Source organism: Pan paniscus, chromosome 12 (genome assembly GCF_029289425.2).
Source record: "Pan paniscus chromosome 12, NHGRI_mPanPan1-v2.0_pri, whole genome shotgun sequence".
In the NCBI taxonomy this organism is placed as follows: domain Eukaryota; kingdom Metazoa; phylum Chordata; class Mammalia; order Primates; family Hominidae; genus Pan; species Pan paniscus.
The window spans coordinates 65,977,775-65,985,629 of NC_073261.2; the positions used below are offsets into that span (position 1 = coordinate 65,977,775).

At 46.7% G+C, this 7,855-nt stretch overlaps 1 non-coding gene across 1 annotated transcript; it reads right to left on the bottom strand.

Moving 5' to 3' along the window:
* Positions 1-6,534: 6,534 nt before the first annotated feature.
* On the bottom strand, positions 6,535-6,693 carry LOC112439020 (U1 spliceosomal RNA). Its single transcript, XR_003027323.1, has one exon. It is a non-coding gene; the product is annotated as a U1 spliceosomal RNA (small nuclear RNA).
* Between the last annotated feature and the right edge of the window lie 1,162 nt (positions 6,694-7,855).

The window sequence follows — 7,855 nt, forward strand, 5'->3', positions numbered from 1 at the left end:
AGTGGGGATGGGATTGGCATTGGGTTTGAAGGCTGACAGGCCAGATCAAGAAGGCTGACAGTCAGAGGAAGGGGAGGGACTGAGGATAAAATACTTGCTGTGCTCATGTTGTCCAAGAGTTTGCATTCTCTGGTAGTCAGTGATCAAATGAAGCAGGGAGTTTTGTGTTCAAAAGCAGCACCTACAGGTTCTTTATAGAGGCTTGCCAGAAGATGAATGCCTTGGCTAGAATTTGTAGGCAGGCTTATTTAAGTTACAAGTGATAGACGCTTAACTCAAACTAATAATAAACAAAAAGGGAATAATTGGCTCATGTAACTGGGAAGTGCAGAGGAATATTGGATACAGGAACAGCTGGATCCAGGGGTTGGCACCAGGTTGTCAGGGTTTTTTTTTTGAGACGGAGTCTCGCTCTGTTGCCCAGTTCAGTGGTGCAATCTTGGCTCACTGCAACCTCCGCCTCCTGGGTTCATGAGATTTTCCTGCCTCAGCCTCCCGAGTAGCTGGATTACAGGCGTGTGCCACTATACCCGGCTAATTTTTGTATTTTTAGCAGAGACGGGGTTCCACCATGTTGGCCAGGCTGGTCTTGAACTCCTGACCTCAGGTGATCCACCCACCTTGGCTTCCCAAAGTGCTGGGATTACAGGTGTGAGCCACTGTGCCCGGCCCAGGTTGTCAGGGTTCTATCTCCCTCTCCCTCTCTCACCTTCCATGAGGCAGGAAGCCCCAGCTCACAGGCCAGCAGCTGAGATAAGAAGTCGTGTCCTTTTTCAATGACATCAGCAGACTATACCAGGGAGGGTCTGGCTAACTGGGCCTGGGTCATTGGCCCCTCCCTGCTAGCAGCCCTTCCTCAGGAGAGGAGCTATCTACTATGCAGCACAGGGCAGTACAAGCCTCGGTTCCTCCCTGTCCACCTAGTCATGAAAATGAGGATGGTTTTGGTGGTTAGCATGTTCCCTCTTAACTTGCCTCAGCATCATCTGCAAAAACTAGAAAATATAAGTGTGCATATTTTTAGCTGTTTTTAAATTTGTAAAACTGGAAACTGTTAAGATATTTACTTAGAACAAGAAGACCTACTGTGTCCTGAGTGAAGTTCACTTAAGCTGCCTCACAGTTACTCCTTGAGTCCTCACTATCCCGCAGTCTCCTTTCCGCTGAGTTGGGGTGAGTTCTAACTTCAATTTTGCCTGTGAATATAAATCAAATCTGACCTCCCGTCTCCAGTACATCAAGGGTGTGCTCACAGGGACCTAGAAAATATTATATATGGTCCCCTAGAGCCCAAACCCAAGTTGTCTGGGGACAGAGAAGCAACTTTGGGCTAGGGAAAAGCTCTGGCCACCCTGTAGTAAATCTTCTCCCTTCCTTTCCTTTCAATGGAGGAGGAAGCTTGTCCTTCGCATGAGCATGAAAAATACTAAATTTGGACTTTTTGGAGGTTTTCATTTATGAAGTAGAGTCTATATATTTGGCTCAAGTCTTGCCGGCTGCCCTATTTTCATAGTCCCAGGATCAATATGAGGTTAGTCCATTTGTCTTCTGGAAAAATGTTGTGGCTGGGCTATGTGGCTCACGCCTGTAATCCCAGCACATTGGGAGGCCAAGGTGGGTGGATCACTTGAGATCAGGAGCTCCAGACTGGCCTGGGCAATGTGGGGACACTCTGACTCTACAAGAAATAGAAAAATTAGGCATAATGGCACATACATTGTGGTCCTAGCTGCTTGGGAGGCTGAGCTGGCAGGATTGCTTGAGGCCGGGAGGTTGAGGCTGTAGGGAGCTGTGATTGTGCCACTGTACTCCAGTCTGTGTGACAGAGTGAGACCCTGTCTCCAAAAAAAAAAAAAAAAAAAAAAAGAAAAGAAAAAAGAAAAGAAAAATGTCTTGCAGTCTTGCAGAATCTTCATGTGATCTTGCTTTGAGGCTATTAGAAAGTTCTTTCATACCCTTCCTCTGTGCTTGGCTGGAAGCCTTTTCCCCTAATTTTGGCACCTCCACCTTGAGTCACCTTGGAGTAGGTGGGAAGTGTTTTCCTTTTACATGTTGGCCACACAACTGCCTCATCTCCTGTCCTGCACGAGGGCCACCACAGCTCTCCCCTTGCCTTGCTTTGCCTTGCCTTGCTTTGCCTTGCCTTGCTTTGCCTTGCCTTGCCTTGCCTTGCCTTGCCTTGCGTTTCCTTTCCTTTCCTTTCCTTTCCTTTCCTTTCCTTTCCTTTCCTTTCCTTTCCTTTCCTTTCCTTTCCTTTCCTTTCCTTTTCTCTCTTCTCTCCTCTCCTGTCTTCTCCTCTCCTCTTCTTTTCTTTTCTTTTTGAGATGGAGTCTCACTCTGTGGCCCAGGCTGGAGTGCAGTGGCATGATCTCAGCTCATTGCAACTTCTGACTCCCAGGTTCAAGTGATTCTCCTGCCTCAGCCTCCCTAGTAGCTGGATTACAGGCATGCGCCACCATGCCCAGCAAATTTTGGTATTTGTAGTAGAGATGGGGTTTCACCATGTTGGTCAGGCTGGTCTCGAACTCCTGACCTCAAGTGATCCATCTGCCTCAGCTTCTCAAAGTGCTGGGATTACAGGCGTGAGTCACAGCGCCTGGCCCAGATTGTTCTATCTCCCTCTTCCCTATTACTTTCCATGAGGCAGGCAGCCCCAGGCTCATAGGCCAGCAGCTGAGATGAGAAGACATGGCCTTCTTCAATGACATCAGCAGACTGTACTAGGGAGGGTCTGACTAACTGGGTCTGGGTCACTGGCCCCTCCTTGCCAGCAGCCCTTCCTCAGGAGAAGAGCTCTCTACTGTGCAGCACAGGGCAATACCAGCCTCAGGTCCTCTCTGTCCAAGGATTTAGTTGGCTTCAGGGAAGGCCCTTGTAATGACCTGAAGATGGAAATGAAGAGGTCAACTTCATCAGCACCAGCCACCTGTCCAGAATGTCTCAGCTTGTGTTTCTTCCTTTAAGATTCAGAAGGGTAAAAGGGGGCCACCAAACCTCATTTGGAGGATCTGTCATTCTTTGCTGTTACTAGCCACTTCTCTGGAACACTTGTGTCCCTGTATTAGTTAGATGCTTGCAGTTTAAGGGGACTATGGCATAATCCCATTGCTTTAGGTGATGGAGGATTATTGGAAGGACACCCTGGGAGGTGGGGAAGAACAGTAAATCTTCTCAGCAGTCACAGCTGGGCTTCACCAAGAACTGGAGTATCGTCCATGGCCATATAGGATTTGACAGGAGTTTGTGTAATCTAGTAAATAAAACCCCATGTTTCATAATCAAACTGCTGGGTTCAAATTGCAGCTCTGCCCTTTACCACTGTGTCACCTCTCTAGCTGCAGTTTCCTACCATCTATACAGTGGTGACAATAATAGCACTGACCATGTGGGGTTCCTTGTCAAGGTTCGGTGAGATCCTGTGCACAAGGACCTAACAGTGCCAGGCAAAAAGTTATGCTCAATGAGTACTGTTGTCAACTGTGGCTCCATGAACACTGTTATTATGAATACTTGTTATTAACAGGGGCTTTGCCCCACAAAAGTAAGTCCATTTTTGTCCACTCTGGTGTTGGGGAGTTGGAGTGCTGGCTACTCTTTTCTGTTCTGTCACATGTACCATTACTCTTTGACGACAGCTCCCCATGTCTCAGTCAGATGTCCCAATAGAAGATCTGATTGGCTCTGCCAGGTGTTATCTAGTTTTGGGCAGCCCTGCTGGGCACGTGGGGCCCTAATGTTCACACTGGGCCACCTTTTTGGCCTGTTTGCAGCCTATGAATTACCCCCTTGTTTGGTGGATTATGGCCAGAACAGTCTATAATTGAGAATCCCCTCAGACTCTGGGCAGAAAGGCATCTTGCAGAGCCGTTCCAATGTGACACCTCTAGAGTGTCATCCCCTAGAATGTCACCTTGGAAAGACTCTGCAAGATGCCTTGTTAACCATCGCGGACCCTGTTAACCATTGTGGGCTAGCATGGTTCTACAAAGACACCTGTGCTCTGCTAGTGAGGGCCCTAACCCATCTCACCCCCTATGGATCCCTCCCTGATTCTGCTGGGATTCCTGCTCACTTTTCCTCTCACATGTTCCCAGCCTCGAGCAAAAATGAGGTATCTGTATTGGAAGCTAGAAATACTGAGTTTTGAAGCAAATGCTTTGGGTAGGGGGTCCCCTCATAGCAATGCCTCTGGAGTAAGGGGATAAAGACAGAAGGATGATTGACAGGTTTCCTAGGGAGCCCCAGTTCTCTTAACTGAGTGTCTTTCCCCAAGATGGCCTCTCCCTCACGGGGGTAAACGGGGTGCTTGGCGTGGCTAGAGAAGTCTGCTGGTTCTCCCACTGACTAGTGAAGGAGCAGAGAGGGCAGCTGTGCACAGGTTTCTGGACTGGCTTCTTGGAGACCCTTTCGGGGGCTGCCTCTGGAAGATTCACTCCTAGGCTCTCAGAAGATCTGAGGTAGGCTGTTAGCTGAAGCTCCAGAATCCCCTTTCTTTTATTTCTTCAGCAAAGTCCCAGCCTGTTGACCTTTGGGTCCCAGTGCTGAGCCCAGCTCTAGATTTATCTACCCCGCTGGGGCCAAATGCCTGACTTGTTAGCCATGCCGAATGGTTTTATTTGTTTCTGTTGTACATTTTTATCATTTTTGTTCATGTGCCTGGAGGCTTTCCTTAGAAAATGATGGATGCGTTTTCATAAATCAAAACATAAATGAGAAAGTATATAAAGGCAAAAAATAGACCCAAGTCTGGAATTTGCCACTAGGAGCTGCTAGCTATTTCCCAGGGAGAATGCCCTTTTTGATTTTACAATGTCAGATCCTGACTTATTTCACAGAGTACAATTTTCAGAGCACTTCCTAATACTACTGGCCACAGTAATAATGATGACAATCCCAACCGTGCCTGGTATGGTGCTGAATGCTTTTGATACATTATCACACTTAATTCTTACAACAGTCTGATGAGCCAGGTTCTTTCACTATCCCCATTGTAAAGATGAGTAAAGAGAGGTCCAAATGATTTTGTTACTTAACCAAGTTCCCATCTTTGGTAAAAAGTGGGATTAAAATGCAGGTTTCTCATGTTCTTGATGGACAGATACCTTGGACTCCCTTTTCATTGCTTGCCGGAGGTGTGTAAGGGTGGTGGGTTGTAGCTTCTCCTGCCAGCTCTGCTGGAAAGCAGGTGGCTGGGAGTGGTAGGGGCAGCTTTTAGTTGGAGGGGCTCATAGAGAGAGTCTGTTCTCATCAGCTCTGTTCACAGAGTGCCCCTGAGCAGAACACCAGCCTTGCTGGGTGGCACATTAGCGCAGTGCCTAATGCCACGACGCCTTAGACAATGTCACTGTCACTACTAGCAGGAACCTGCCCCCTCCACTCTGCAACTTTCCTGTTTCATCACCCTTGAGCTATGAGGGTGTCCTCTAGCTATGAGCCAGAGGGTGTTCTCTAGGACCTAGCCACAGGGTAGGAGTCTGATACAAACCAGAAGACAACTGGTGAGAATTCCACATATTTCCTTTATTAGTCACAAATCCACTGGTTGTACGTGGTAGAATTATCACTGGGACCAGCTTAAGAAGAAAGGAGGGCTGGGTGTTTATTGGTTCATGTGATCAGAGCATAAAATGCTTTTTTTTTTTTTTTCCTGTTGGGGAAAATCCTAGTTTCCCTGTTCAGTCTCATGCCAATCCTTGGGCCAATCAGAGGGAGGGGGAAACTGTCCAGTTCAGTTCATGAGCCCTTTTCTCTGGCAGAAGGATGGGTAACTATGATTTTTTTTGTGCTAGAACTGCAAAATCAGAGTTAGGGGGCAAGATGCCCACGAAAGAGGAGGCTGCTCTTCTTGTAGACAGTTTGGTAAATGTCTAGGACATTTTCTATTGCTTTTCTTCTATTCTATACCTCCCTTCTTTGTCTGGGATATCATACACCTGGCCTCAGTCAAGGTGCTGACATAAGTCTCTGGTGAACTTCTGAACAGTTCCACTCCTTGTTCTTTCCAGGGTGCCCCATCCCATCTTAGGGCATCTAGGCTCAGATCCTGTCCTTTGCTCAGGCTTGGAGACCTCAAGTGATGTCACTAGGAACTATCCAGGATTGTAGAGGGGCTTTCAGCCCACAGAGTTTCTAACTGGCCACATTTGGAATTTTCCATTTAGCAGGACTTTCCCTCTGTGAACATCTGGTAGGACCCAAATCCTATCCCAATTCTGTGTTCTTTTTCAGACTTTCTGAACACTAAAAACATCTGTAGTTTTGCAAAAGGTTCTTTCACAATTTTATGATTGTAAATAGGCTAATTAGCCCAATCACTTGTTATTTTGTCATCTGCGTGGCACCACCTGGCCCTGGAGTATGTATCTCTCTTGAGTACTAGGCAACGAGCAGAGCAGATGACCACCCTGACGAGACTTTGAATGAGGAATCTCATGACCCTGCCTTGGAACTCTGGCAGGGAAGTCCTCTCCTTCTTGATAGGAAAGGATGAAGGTTTGGGCACTTTCTAAAACAAAATTTTATTATTATTATTTTTAAAGCATGAATGCAGTTCCCCACTACCACAAATTATGCAGTCAGGTTTCCCACATTTGGGGAAATTGCAGGGGGTCAGCACATCCAGTGTGAAATGGATAAGCCTCATCCTCGGAAAACCACCTTTGTGGTCATGGTATCTCCCCTGCCAGTAAGTATATCTAAGAAAAATATTTTTAACAACAACTTAAAAAAGAAAACAAAACAAATTTCTGGTAACTACCATGTAACTCCATGGTAAATGATTCTCTCTCTGCTTCCTACCAGGTGACCCCAGTACCCAATGGTCTATCAGGTACTCGGTTCTGCCCAAGAAGCAATTCGGAGCTTTGCTAGGTTCCTTCTTGTAGTGTTCCAATCTGTCTTTTGCACTTGATCTTGTCTCTTTGGAGATGTCATAAACTCTCTAAGGACGGGAAGCCTATCTCCTATTTCTCTTTGTTAGGCATATGGTAGGCATTGATAAGTCTTCCTTGGCTAGGGAGCTATAATTGTAAGAGTGTGTGTGTGTGTGTGTGTGTGTGTGTGTGTGTGTTTTGGGGTGGGGACAGGGTTGGCAACTACAAGCAAATACTCTGAGATCCCTCTAGCCCTGATCTATTGGGAATACCTAAATCATATGTATGCAAGTTTTAATTCTTGGGTGAGGGGCTGTTTCCTAACTCTGCTGATTTCTAACTGCCCCTTTCCTGTAATTGCTGGGTCAATGCAAGTTCTCAGCTGCGCATTGGAAATGCCACTGCTTTCCATCACAGTGATGAATTTACATGGGAAAAACCTGAGGCCAAAGAGTTCTGGCTCTTACTCAGAGCCTTCCTACCAGTCACCTCCCAAAGTTAAAAGAATAGTAACATACCTGACCTGTTCTTCTGGCTTCTCTAAAGCCAAATTCCAGCCTTGGTTAGGTTTCTGTTCATTTGGAAAATATCTGTATGAAATGTAGGTGCATGTCATGGAGCGGGCAGTGGGGAGTGAGTAAAGTGAGTCAGAAGGGAAGAGGAGAGCTCTCTCCCCCTGACCCTGCCGCCGCCTGCTTTCTTCCAGTGAGTCTAAATGGATTTTTGGGATCTGATGTGGCCGCATGAAGACGTGTCTCTGAAAAAGCAAAATGTCAGTGTTCTGAGGCCTTTCCGTTGGGGAGGGAGGGAACACGGTGGTCACTGGTTGTTCTCCTTAGGCCAGACAGGAGGAAAGGGAAGTATATGTGAGTCTCTGATAATTCTCTTCTCTTTCTTTCCCTCACTTTTGTTCTTCAATAAATCACTCAGGACAATCTGCTTCTTCTTAGTGGTGTGTTTTCCTAGGGTTCAGCCTTTGTTTG